This window comes from Erythrolamprus reginae, chromosome 3, assembly GCF_031021105.1.
Source record: "Erythrolamprus reginae isolate rEryReg1 chromosome 3, rEryReg1.hap1, whole genome shotgun sequence".
In the NCBI taxonomy this organism is placed as follows: Eukaryota; Metazoa; Chordata; class Lepidosauria; order Squamata; family Dipsadidae; genus Erythrolamprus; species Erythrolamprus reginae.
This window is the reverse complement of record NC_091952.1, coordinates 96,019,011-96,033,046: the sequence shown is the minus strand read 5'-3', so window position 1 is coordinate 96,033,046 and position 14,036 is coordinate 96,019,011.

Genomic DNA, 14,036 nt, shown 5'->3' with positions numbered 1-14,036 from the left:
TATGAATAAAATAAAACATGTCCTTGCATAAATACTGAACCTCAGATTAATAAGAACATAGATTCAAATTATATTGAATATAAATGCAAAGCTTCCTATTTATAACTTCTTAGGGCTGCCATGTAATCGGATTGCTTGGGTGCTTTGATTGGGAATCTGTGCACTGGGTTTTTTTAAAAAAATATATCATAAAAGAATGGATTTCTTAGGCTTTCTTGCTAACCACATTTAATTGAAAATGAAGTAACCACTGGGACTAGACTTTGTTTAATATTTTAATAGGCATTCCGTAATATAGGATTGCCATAGGAAGAAGCACTAGTTGTTAATTAGTGATCTGATCCAACTCTATCCCAAATATTCTTAAGAACTTCAGAAAGCAAAGGAGTCTTTCCAAATACAAAAACAACACAACAAAATACCCATCACCCACACGTGATCTGCAATATTCAAGAAAGCACAAGCAGCAGTAGATCTTGTCCATCTTCCTCATACTGTCTTGGTATAATCCATTGGCTAGCTTAATTTAGTGTGTGACTGATGTGCTCAGGATCAGCACAAGTCAGAGTAAATACTACAGTATTTTAATAAAGCATTGTAGTCTTATTCCATCATGAAAGTATGTCAGACCAAAGGCACAGATGTTCTATTCTGCTTGATCTGAAATGGGTTTATAGAAAGTCAGCAACCACTGGGAGTTATTACTGCTAATCCCATTCTTTTCAGCTAGGGCTAAGGAGATCTGGATAAAAGCCTAAGAAAAAGAGGACAGATTTAAGGAAAAGACTAAGGAGAAAAAGGTGGGGAATAAAAAAAAGAGGAGTGAGAAAGTCATTAGGAGGAAATTTAGCCAATGTGAACTTTTATATTTAAACTCCTGGGAAATGTGCAGCCTCTTACATAATAATCTTATAGGAGAAGTATCTTATTCATCAGGCAGAGTGTTGATGAACTGGCTCAGTAGGCAGAAGAATGAGACTCTGTAACATGGGAAGCCATGATTTCTTGCCTTTATTGGTATATTGCTAAAGAGGATGGAGGCATCTTAAGTAGGACTATATTCATTATCTTGTAGTTGTTTTGCACTGGCTGAAAGAACTGCCCAAGAAGGCATTCTCTTGTTTCATGTTGAAATGTCTGAATGGAAGTTCCATAATTGAATGTATTGAACTCCTTGATCCTATAACTTTTGATAAATGGAGACGATCCATGGCTCTCTTCACTCAATTACCTGTTTATTAGATCCTTGTCTTTTCCAGACTCCAGGGAAAGAATATATAGTTGGGTGCAGGTGGCAATGAATTTATTCTTGAGTAAGTAGTAGTTTCACCTGCCTTGAAGGAGGTGGTGGTTTATTTAGTTGTCAGTAGCCACCACTGGACTCAACAATTCTAATCAATTTTAAACCTTTCCTTTTTAAAGGAATGTTGAGAGAATGCTTGAATTTACAGCTGCATAGGGTAAAGCAGATTAGTTTACCTCTTTTTGGTAAATTTCAACCCTATGGTGATGGCACCAATTGCACTAGTTTAAGTTCTTGGTAGAGTTGGAACAGGTATAGTGTAGTATGTCTGTCTCCTAATATCTCTGCAGCTCTTAATATTATTGAACATGGTATGTTCTTGGAGCAACTATAGTTTTGGAAGTAGATGGAAATGGTCAGGGGTGGGCTACTGTCCGGATGGGGGGGAACGCAGTGGTGTAGCAAAAATGGAGCTCCACCCCAGAGCACCCAATTTGTACTGAAAGATGTTGAAAGAAAATGCAGGGCATCCTGCATAAGTCACACCCGTAAACATTTTGGTAGCCCTACACTGGAAATGGTGTTCTGGTGGTTCTCCTCCATTCTCTGTAGTCTCCAGTGTTCCAAACGATGTTCAAAAATGGAAGTGATACTGATAGCCATTTGGAAGCTTCAATTGGTCCAGAATGTGGCAGTGTAAACAGTTATGGAAATTCATGAGCTTCAAATATAATATCACTGCTTATCAGATTTTTATAGCATTGCCTGTCAAGATATACAAATTAATTTGACACCGAGAATGGTTATTTATTTGTTTGTTTGTGTTGAAAGGGACCTTGCAGGTCATAAAGTCCAACCCCTGCTCAAGCAGGAAACCTTACACCACCCCAGCCAGATGGCAGTCCAATTTCCTTTTGAATGTGTCAAGTGATGGGGCATTCACAACCTCCGCTGGCAGGCTTTTCCACTGGTTGATCGCTCACACCATCAGAAAGTTCTTCCTTATTTCCAGGTTGAATCTCTCCTTAGTCAGTTTCCATCCATTGCTCCTGGTCTGGAAAGCTTGGTCTTTGAGTGCTGCCATGTTTTCAAGCCGCTTGTGCGAGCCAAGCACATGGGCGGATATTTGTGGGCATGTGTGGACAAATCATGCACACTCACATCTTTGGTGCTGCTGGGTGAACTGGTAGATAAATTATGTGAATCCCACCCCTAGTTACCCGGGGTTTTTTGATGGCAGCTGGTACTTCCATTCCTGTTGTGGTTCAGCCTGAGTCAGATGAAAGACCAGCTGCGTTTCTGCTGGCTCCATGCCCGGGGGAGGATGAGAGCGGAGAGGAAAGTGATGAGGAAGAAAGACCTGGGAGCCCTGGGGAGGGGCTCTCTCAAGCCAGTAGCTTGGATTCTTTAGAGTTTCTGGAGTCATTGGATGACGAAGCACAAGCTATCATTAGTATGCGACAGAGACGCATAGATCAAAGGAGGAATCAATTGAAGAAATATTATCAGCGTTGAATGAGGAACACCCGGGGGTTGGGTGGGAAGGGTTTATAAGGCAGGCAAACTCTTGTGGCAGCGTGGAGTGTTATCAGAATGGAGTTGCTGTAATCTGCATTGTCTCTCAGCATTTCTGTTCCTGGCTCGTCGCCCAGCAGTTTTGAAGACCTGTGGGAGGTGTATGTCTGTTATCTCAACAGCCTCGTCTTGGCATCAAGGATCCTTTGTTTCTGTATGAACAATTGCCTTCATGTATCTATTTGGAGTTCCAGTGTTTTCCTGATTTGTAAGGACATTTTCTGTTGGCTTCTTTTCTCTTTACCATTATAAATCTGTGTTTGGATTCTACCGGTGTGTCTGGCTTATCTTTTTGGGTTGGTCATAGCTTCCGGAGTGACCCAGACAGAACACATTCCTAGCAGGCTTTTTAAACAATAGCTTTCTCTGACTTATGATAAAGAAGGAAAAGGATGTTCTCCCTCAATAGACAAAGGGAAAAATAAAAGAAAGGTGCAAATGGGTTTGGCTTAATGCAGGTTTCATTTTTTTTGGGGGGGGCATGGGATGTAGACATAAGAACAGGGGGGGAAAACCCACTTTTTTGATATGGCTTCTTTTGCTGACTATTTTTTTAAATTTAGTTTATTTAATTTATTTGCTAAATTTGTTATTTAATAAATTTTCTCCTGAATACAATTGAAATTGAATGTTGTGAATTAAGAACAGTCATGTTCCCATCTGGTACAAGGTGACTGTGGCTGTTTGTGTGATTTGTAGTCCTTTTTTGTGTGTGTGTTGGCAGAGATAGTTCTTTTATGGCTTGGTGCCATCTACTCTAAATATTATTTTTCAGAAGGAGGTTGGGGGGAGAAACAGCCTATTCAGTCGTCTCTTTTCTGTCTTCTGGATCCTGCCCCATTCCATTCTGTTGATGCAGGTGTCACATTTCTTGGCCTGGTGCCCAATCCTTTCCCAACATTTCTGAAAGTAAAACTCAAGAGATTAGAAAGAGAATGAGCTTTCTATGAAATAAACTGGCTGTCTTGTATTGCAAATCTCGTTCTGACTTTGTTCTTGTTATTTATGTTTTGGATCAGAAGCATCCTTCTGCCTATAAATGTATTTTTGAGGAGGGAAAGGAATAAAAACACCTGGGGTTGTTGACTATTCTAAGACCAGAGTCCCAGAAATATGACTTAGCTTCACTGCATTTCATTGATTGATTGACTAATGCTGTGCTGGGAAGTTATTTTTGACTCCTAGTGACCAATAAATAGATTTTCTCCATCACAATCTGCCTCTAATCTGGTCTTTCAGTTTTTCCAACAGTGCACTCCGAGTCATTGCAACAATCTAAATGCCAGCTTTGTCTCTATGCCTACAAAGATCAGAGCTGTGCAAACTGTGAAACTTCTTGTGACACTGACTGGACTTTGAAGAAGCAGGCTAGGAAGATTTTTGATGCTTTGAAATGTTGGCGTTTGAAGAAACACCTGAAAATATAGTGGATGGGTAAGAAAGCAGAATACAAAATAACAGAGCTGGAAGCCGCCCTGAGTCCTCAAAGAGGGGCAACATAGAAATCCAATAAATAAATAAATAAAGGGACTTTGGATGTTTTTGAATCCAAGCCCCTTCTCAAGCAGGAGACCCTATATCAGCGATGGCGAACATATGGCCACATGTGCCACTGGTGGCATGCAAAGCTATATCTGAGGGCAAGCGAGGTGTTGCCCTATGTCAGCTCAGCTGATTTTCAGCCTTCCTTTCGACTATTTTTGCTCTCCCCGTGCTTCTTTTTGGTCTGTTTTTTCTACAGCCAGCAATGCTTTCTGAAGGCCTCTGCAGCAGCTGCAGAGGCCTTCGGCTTCAAATAGAGCCGAAGTTCTGTTATCGGGTACAGAGGCTTTCAGGAAAATATTGCAGACTGCAGAAGAAATGGGCCGAGGTCTGTGACTGGTTGCAACTATCTGAAGGTACATAGTAGGGCAGTTCCACAGTTTCAGTGAGGCTTGTGCACATGCGTGGCGGAAGGTTTTTTTTACTTCCTCCCCTTTTTTTCCATCCAGTGATAAAACCTACTCCAACAGTTAATGTATTCTTGCTCATCTATATTATTCTATTTCTTTGGTTAAACTCTCAATTTCTGCACGCAATGTGATATTTTTCAATGACATCTTCCTCAATAGGCAAATTTCGGTTTTTCCAATGTTGTGCAAGCATTATTCTCGCTGCTGTGATTCTGTGGAGGGTTAGAAACAATGGACACAGTGCAGAGGTTGTGCACATGCGTGGGGGGAGGGCATTGCATTATGGGTGTAGGCAACTGTGTGCATGTTACCACGCATGCATGCACCTTTTTGGCATCCAACCCAAAAAAAGTTTGCCCTCACTACCCTACATCTTTCCAGACAATTGGCTGCCCTGTGCCCAGTATTTTCTTAAAAACCTCCAGTGATGGAGCCCCCACAACATCTGAAGGCTGGTTAAATCTCTGGGACCACCTTCTGCCATACGAATCCCAGCAACCAGTTAGGTCCCACAGAGTTGGCCTTCTCCAGGTCCCATCGACAAAACAATGTCATCTGGTGGGACCCAGGGGAAGAGCCTTCTCTGTGGCGGCCCCGACCCTCTTGAATCAAGTTCCCCCAGAGATTAGGATTGCCCCCACCCTCCTTGCCTTTCGTAAACTCCTTAAAACCCACCTCTGTCGTCAGGCATGCAGAAATTGATTCCCCTGGGCCGTTTTTGTTTTATGTATGGTTTATATGAGATGTATGATTGCTTTTTATATTAAGGGTTTTTAAATTGTTTTCATAATCAATTGGATTTGTACTGTTTTATTGTTGTGAGCTGCTCTGAGTCTTTGGAGAGGGGCGGCATACAAATCTAACAAACAAACAAACAAACAAACAAACAAACAAACAAACAAACAAACGGTCTCATGTCATGTCTATTAGGACATTTCTCCTTAGTTCTAGGTTGGCTTTTGTCCTTGATCAGTTTCCATTCTTTTTTCTTGTCTTGCCTTCTGGTGTTTTGGAAAATAGGTTGACCTCCTCTTCTTTGTGGCAGCCCCTCAAATATTGGAGATTGCTGTAATGATTCCCATAATGCTTCTTTTCACTACAAATGGATTATCAAACAAATCAACTGAGAGTTTTCTTCAGAGGCACAATTGACCAGGCTCAACTTATCCTATTTGAATGAGCCAAGGTGGTGCAGCAGATAGGCTACAGGCCACTGAAGCTGACTGCTAGATCTACAGGTCAGCAGTTCAAATCTCATCACTGGCACCTTCCAAGGTGGGTAAAATGAGGACCCGGATTGTGGAGGCAATATGCTGGCTCTGTTAAAATGTGCTATTGCTAACATGTTGTAAGCTGCCCTGAGTCTAAGGAGAAGAGCAGCATAAAAAATCGAATCAAATCGAATTTCAGATCTATTATGCGAAGATCTACTGTTTAGAGAATTTTCTAAAGCTGGGAAGTGAAGAGAAGAGGATGATCCTTGAAAGGTGCCATGTCATCTATGGGAGATTGTTGGACAGATTGCTGTATTATCTGCCTCTATAATCACTGTGCAGATGTTACTGCAATGGGTCAAGCAAACAGCTAATATTATGTAAATCAGGTTGTCCCAATATGAGTATTCATGACAGATCATGTCATTTTCTCCTTGCATTTTATAATTTTTCTAAAAATGGAGAAAATTCTTCAAGGAGTCCCATCTGGCTGTATTGTAGCACCTGTGTATGTCACAGTATAGGCACCAGTATAAGAAAATTATGGACATACTACTACTACTATTTGAGTTGATTCCGTATAAAGGCAAGTTTAAGAGAATAAGGCAGCAGCAATAATAACATTTGTTTAGATTGTTACTAAATCCATGTCATTGCATGTCCTCTGAAAGATATTGAGCTTGGTTTCTTCAAAGAGCAGCCCCCACACAGCTTGGCCAAGCACATTTAAGCAGTTTTTAATATGTTATGGTTGATTGTTCCAAGAAGACTAAATCCCAGTGTGTGTCTGTGGCTAAAATAAGTCTTTGGATTGCAGGCAGTGCAACCTGTTCAATATGTGATCCTTTATATGAGCTGTAAATACTTCTTGGACTATTTAGTAATATTTTTATTGCAGATAAATCCATTTGATTATTATGAAATTATGTATTTTGTGGGGGGTAAATCATGTGGAACTTTGCATTTGGTGAGTTACTTGATATGGATTACAAGTATACCAAATTTAAGTTGACCCAAATAAAAAATTGAATAGAGTCTGGATGTATTATAAGGCCAGGACATGTTGGAGACCTCAGCAAAAGCAATCTGTCTTCATTTAAATGTAACCATGACAATGTTGAGATGGAAATTGTGAGTTGAAAAGAAAAACATAACTATAACATTGCAATATATCATCACAAATCAACAGATACTTCTGTTAAAACATCTTTCAGGTCTTAACTGCTTGTGGTGTTTGAGGCAACATAATACAGCCTTATTTTTATTCTTAAAATTCAAGAATATATTTATGGGTAAATTAACATGGAATGAGTGATAGATGATAGATAGATTAGATAGATAAATAGATAGGTAGATAGATAGATAGATAGGTAGGTAGGTAGGTAGGTAGAAAGATAGATAGATAGATAGATAGATAGATAGATAGATAGATAGATAGATAGATAGATAGATAGATAGATAGATAGATAGAATTAATTCTTTATTGGCCAAGTGTAATTGGACATATAAGGAATTTGTCTTTGGTTCATATGCTCTCAGTGTACATGAAATAAAATATACATTTGTCAAGAATCATGAGGTACAACATTTGTTTAGATTGTTGCTAAATTTAATGATTGTCATGGGGGTCAAATAAGCAATGAGGAAACAATATTAATAAAAATCTTAAGGATACAAGCAACAAGTTACAGTCATACAGTCATAAGTGGAAGGAGATGGGTGATAGAAATAATGAAGAAAAACTAGTAGTAATAGTAGTGCAGACTGAGTAAATATTTTGACAGTGTTGAGGGAATTATTTGTTTAGCAGAGCGATGGTGTTTGGGAAAAACTGTTCTTGTGTCTAGGTGTCTTGCTATATGGTGCTCTATAATGACGTTTTGATGATAAGAGTTGAAACAGTTTGTGTCCAGGATGCGAGAGGTCATAAAATATTTTCACAGCCCTCTTTTTGACTCATGCAGTATGCAGGTCCTCAATGGAAGGCAGGTTGGCAGCAAATGTTTTTTCCTGCAGTTCTGATTATCCTCTGAAGCCTGTGTTGGTCTTGTTGGAGTGCAGAACCAAACCAGACAGTTATAGAGATGTAGATGACAGACTCAATGACTCCTCTGTATCAGCAGCTCCTTGGGAAGTTTGAGCTTCCTGAGTTGGTGCAGAAAGAACATTCTTTGCTGATTGTGTGTTTGTTTCATTATGGAATGAGATCCAAGTTTTTTTGTGGCTATGGGCCACATTTAATATTTTGTCGAGGTGATATGACACAGTGTGTGGGACAATGAGAAGACAACGGAGATATTTTTACTCTCAATGAGGGAAAGGGATGAAATTTGGAAAGAGCCTTTGCTTCTAAAAAAAAATTAAGTATGCCTATTGTAGGACTTGTAGTACAGATTAAATGCGTCTTTATTTATTTTATTTATTTTTTATTTATTAGATTTGTATGCCACCCCTCTCCGAAGACTCCTACCTTAACCTAATGAAAGATTGCCTCACCAATTTTCAGGAATAACGTTCAAGAGAAAACTTAGAGGGTTGCATGTTAGCCCTGTAATCACAAGTTTTCCTGTCCTTGGCTTAGTATATATTGTATGAAATCAGCCATTGTGGTGCATAAAATAAAATTTACAAACCTCAGTAACTGGTCTGATATGCAAAGCAGACCCACCTTATAAGGTTGATAGACTCCTGGCGACGTTTTGACAAGGTGCGAGTACAAGTGCACTAGAGTGCCTTCCGTCCCCTGTCCTATTGCTGTCCCATATCTCCTATACCTTTCTTCTATTCCTATATCTCTTCTTCTATTCTTTCATTGATATGTTCTATTACTTTATCTTCTTTTCTATTATTTCTTAGATATATTTTACTATGAGTATCTCCTCTATAACTTTCATCATGTATTTTATTATGTGTATATAGATATATACCCACTAAAACCCTCATTGTGTATTGGACAAAATAAATAAATAAAATAAATAAAAATAAAATAAGGTCCCACTCTTCATTTTCAGGCTGTTGTCTTCAGCTTTGTGCTCGCCCAAAGTGTACATACATACTGTTGTGATTCCGTCTGAGGCTCCTCAGGGAACGGCTGAACCTCTGCCGGCTCCATGCTCAGAGGGGGAGGATGAGGAACAGGAGGAGGAGGAGGAGGCCCAGGCAGACGGGGAGGAGGAATATCAGGCCGAGGGAGAGGGAGAACAGCCTGAGTCCCCCGGGGTGGAGCTCTCCCCAACAAGCAGCCTGGAGTCCTTGGATGAAAATGCACAAGCCATCATCGATCTCAGGCAGAGAAGAGCAGCACAACGAAGGGGACAATTAGCCAGGTATTTCCAGCCCTAAATAGGCAACAGCTGGGTTTGGGTGTGGTTCTCCCCAGAAAGGCTGAAAAGGCAGACCCACCCTTCCTGTATTGTGGAGTATTATCTTTGGGAGTCCTGGGACCTGGCTGTGATCTTTGGCGTTTCTGACTCTGGCTTGTGGCCCTGAAGGCTGAAACCTTGGGGGGAAAGACGTGGGTCTTATTCTCTACAGTGGTGTGTGTGCCAGCAAGAAGTCTGCTGTATTGTCTGGCCGTCATGACTCTGCTGTGAAGCCTCATAGCCTGTCTGTTGGGAAGAACAGGTTTTTCTCTGTGTTTGTTTTTCCAACTATAAAATGCCTTTGCTTTTACCAGCGTGTCTGGCTGCTTTTTTCAGTTGGTGTTGAAGTCTGGGGGCACCCAGACAGAACACATACACATACACATATATATTACCACAAGTAGATTATTTCTTCAAGTAAACACAAACAGGAGAGTTGCTTTCATTTCAGCAGAGCAGACAAGCACAAAGTGGTCTGAGAGTAAAGATTGGACAAAGAATACAGAGTAGACTAAGCCATTCCCAGACAGACTCGAAAGTGTTTAACTCCCATTGGATAACTTAGTTGCTATGGCTATTCATTGGCTGACCTTGTTAACATGGCTCTCTCAGTTCATGAATATTTTAACACAAAATACTTTTATTGCTTGCTAACAGTACAGGTTTAACCCTTGCTGGGCTATTTTTAATTAGATTAGATTAGATTTATTGGATTTATATGCCGCCCCTCTCCGCAGACTCGGGGCAGCTCACAACAATGGTAAAAACAGTACATAGTAACAAATCTAATATTTAGCAATCTAAATTACAGTTTTAGGTTAAAAAGTCCAAAAAAAGAAACCCCAATATATAAAAAACAAGCACACAATTGAATCATACACAAAAACTACATGGGCAAGGGGGAGATGTTTCAATTCCCCCATGCCTGACGGCAGAGGTGGGTTTTAAGGAGTTTATGAAAGGCAAGGAGGGTGGGGGCAATCCTAATCTCTGGGGGGAGCTGGTTCCAGAGGGTCGGAGCCACCACAGAGAAGGCTCTTCCCCTGGGTCCCACCAGATGACATTGTTTAGTCGACAGGACCCGGAGAAGGCCAACTCTGTGGGACCTAACCGGTTGCTGGGATTCGTGTGGCAGAAGGTGGTCTCGCAGATATCCTAATTTTCTTTTTCTCCCAGTCAGATGACTTCAGGAAAGTAAAATTCTCTGGAAATTCTACCAAAAAAAATCTCTTCCAGTACTTCAGAAACATAATAATTCCTAAGTCAAGTAGGGAAGTAGTCTCCAAGAGAATTTGTTTTCTTCTTTGAAATTCTGGCCATTGTAGAATGGAAATTGCAACTCCCCCACTTCCTCAAAGAATTGTTTTGATTGTGACTGAATGGTTTCTATGAATCTTGTTTTAAATAGTGAACAGAAATCTACTTTGACAACCATGAGGCTGAAAAACAGGGTTGAAATGGTTGATATAAATCATATGAAATTAACCCAGCATTTTTCAAAATCTTTGGAAAGCATCCATCTGTATTTTTTTGCTTTGGGTAAATGAGCAGATGGTAATATATTGATTTGATGCCTCGCAGGTGCTGAATTGGGAAGTTTAATACTTATAGCCCAGGTTGAAGGCTGCACAGTTGTGGTTGTTGATTATCTGCTGAGTCTTTGGGTAAGTTAGCAGTGTTCAAAGCAAATCACAAAGAAATTCAAATGCAATGGCACCATTGCAATGGTGCCACGAAACCAATCTTGTTATAAACTGCTTGTTTCCTGATGTCTGATTTAAGTAAGTAATAGCTTTTAACGGCATTGTCATCCATGTGTTATCATTTGTCACCCTGATCTCCCATCCTTTCCCCTTGAAGATCTCCATAAGAATTATGTGTTTAAGGATTTTTGCTTCAGATTGGGTTTTCTTTTTTGCATTCCTCCATATTTTTTCCTCAATTTATGATTAGGACTAGACCACCTGGTGATGAATATGGCTACACTATCTGATTTGGGCTTTTAAAATACATTTTTAAATATTTTCCTCCAGGTAGGATGAAATGACACTAAGCAGAATCCAAACTTAGAAAGAAATCAACAGCACTTTATTTTGACAAACATGAATCTTACTGATCTCAATAGGTCTGCTCTAAGACTAAATTTTGATCCAACTTATTCTCTTCAATCAAACGAAACCTCTTTTCAAGCCTTTTATTAAATTCACAGCAAGAGCTACCTTGAACGTTCCGTTTTAAAAGAAATATGACTTAATTTTTAAAAAACAAGCTTTCCTTTGCAAACAAGCTAATATAATTTTCCTTTCACTTAGAGATTAATGTTAACAATAACCTATTGTTCCACAGCTTTCACTAGCTTTCATTAATTATTTTTCTATGGGGACCAGATTGAATTTGAAAACTACATTAATTAAAAAAAATACAGCTCCAGTAACAGAACTTGGAAATGGAAAAATCCTTACAGATCATTTAGTACATTTATTTGCTAATACAACATCATTCCCTGCGGTATTTTTAAAAAGGCTATTTTTCAGTCCTTTGCCAAGTTTGGTTTGAAATGAGTCATATAAGATGAAAGTCCTTTAGCTGGAGGTAAATGTGTTCTCTACAGTTCTTGATCATAGCAACAGAAAATCTGGATATACTGTAGAAAAATAAGCAAATATGTTACTAGGCTAAAAATATCTGTCTCTTAAGAAGCAGCCTGAAGTCTGTTTTTTGTACCATTGCAATTTGAAGACAGGCTTTGCTATGATTATAATTATTATCTACATTTGTGTCTAATAACAGACACAAATGTTATGAAGATGACATATTCCTCTTCATTCAAGCATTCAACAACTGTTTGAAGTTACAATGATGCTAAAAGAGGAGAAATGATTGTTCCTCATATTGTGGCCATCACAGCATTTCCATGGTCATACAGTTGTGATTTGGGCACATTGTCAATTACAATGGTTGCAGTATCTTGTGGTCACATGATCATCTTTTGCAATCTTTTAATTTACTGCAAAAGTCACATAGAGTGGTACCTCTACTTACGAACTTAATTCGTTCAACAACCAGATTCTTAAGTAGAAAAGTTTGTAAGAAGAAGCAATTTTTCCCATAGGAATCAATGTAAAAGCAAATAATGTATGTGATTGGGGAAACCACAGGGAGGGTGGAAGCCCTGTTTCCTCCCAGGAGATTCCTAGAGAGGCCCCAAGGAGGCTTCTCCATGCCTTTTCCGGCCTGTTTCCTCCCAGGAGATTCCTGGAGAGGCCCCACGGAGGCTTCTCCCTGCCTTTTCCAGTTATAGTTTCAGAGGCTCGGGTTTGTAAGTGGAAAAGGGTTCTTGAGAAGAGGCAAAAAAATCTTGAACACCCGGTTCTTATCTAGAAAAATTCGTAAGTGTTGTGGTTGGCTCTTGCCCAGCTTCTGCCCCAAGGAATGTGGAGGTGGATGCAGGGAAAACATCAACATGTCATAGACCTGTTTCATTGCTGACAGAGTCAGGTAGTGAAGTTTCCTTGGAAGAAGAAGAAGGTGGGGGTGACTTGGAAGAGGGGAGTTCGGCAGAGAGCCCAGGAGGAGATCAATCATCTTTATCATCCCTGGATTTGGAACAAGAATGTATGACACATTTACGCATGCATAGAGTGATGCATAGGAGACAACAACTGAAGGATTATTACAGGAGATAAATGAGGCCACCTATGGTTGGGTGGGGCTGCTGTAATTAGTGCTACAGATAAAAGAGCAGCCTGCTGTTTTAGCCTCATGGCAGTTTATCTGATTCATAGTTTCATCAAGATCATGGTTTTTGCTGTTCATGATTGTGTGTGGACTTTCTGGACTTTAGAATTGGGCTCAATTTTCCAGTTATTGGGTGAGCATTTGGATTGCATTTAACCTATGCCTTGTGTGTACCAGAAAATCCCTTTTACATTTAAAAAGGGAGCTGTTTCTGTTTTTCTCTTGATAAAGACTTTTGGGTTTTCCTTCTATCATGTGGTGTGTGTCTTTCTGTACTAATTACCCTGTAATTACGGGCGGTTGAGACACGCCGGCAGAACAGTAAGTAGAGGTGTTCTTAGACAGAGGTACCACTGTATATGCTTGAGAAGATCTCCAACTACTTCTGGAAAAAGCTGCTTAGTGGCTTCATGGTCATTTCAAGGTAGCTCTGAATCCTACCGAACAGTTTGTGTTTCAGTTTAATGTAGGAATATATATATAATCTGTTATCTAGGACCCATTTGTGATTACCCTGAACAGCATAGGTATAGAGCAGGTGTCAAACTTGTCACGTCATGTTGTTGTCATGTAGTGTATCACGACTCTGTTCTTTGCTAAAATGGGGATGGGCATGGCCAGCACATGATGCATCCGGCCCATGGGGCCATGAGTTTGACACTCCTAGTTGACAGCCTCTCCAAAATTACAACATTTAATGAAGCATTAGTTTTTAAAAATGGTTAAATTCACAGTTACACGAGCTTCAGTTAATTTAATTTTAATTACATTTGCATTTTAATTTTTGTTTGGTCTTGCCTTCAGATTTGTTCTGGTTTCACCCATTTTTGGGGAGTATGGCTAATAGAATTTAATTTATGGGCCAGACAGCCTGTTTTTTTGTTGACTTTTTGCCATACAAACTTTTTCCATAGAGAGAAATGCCCTTCAATTTTCAAATAAATGAATGAAT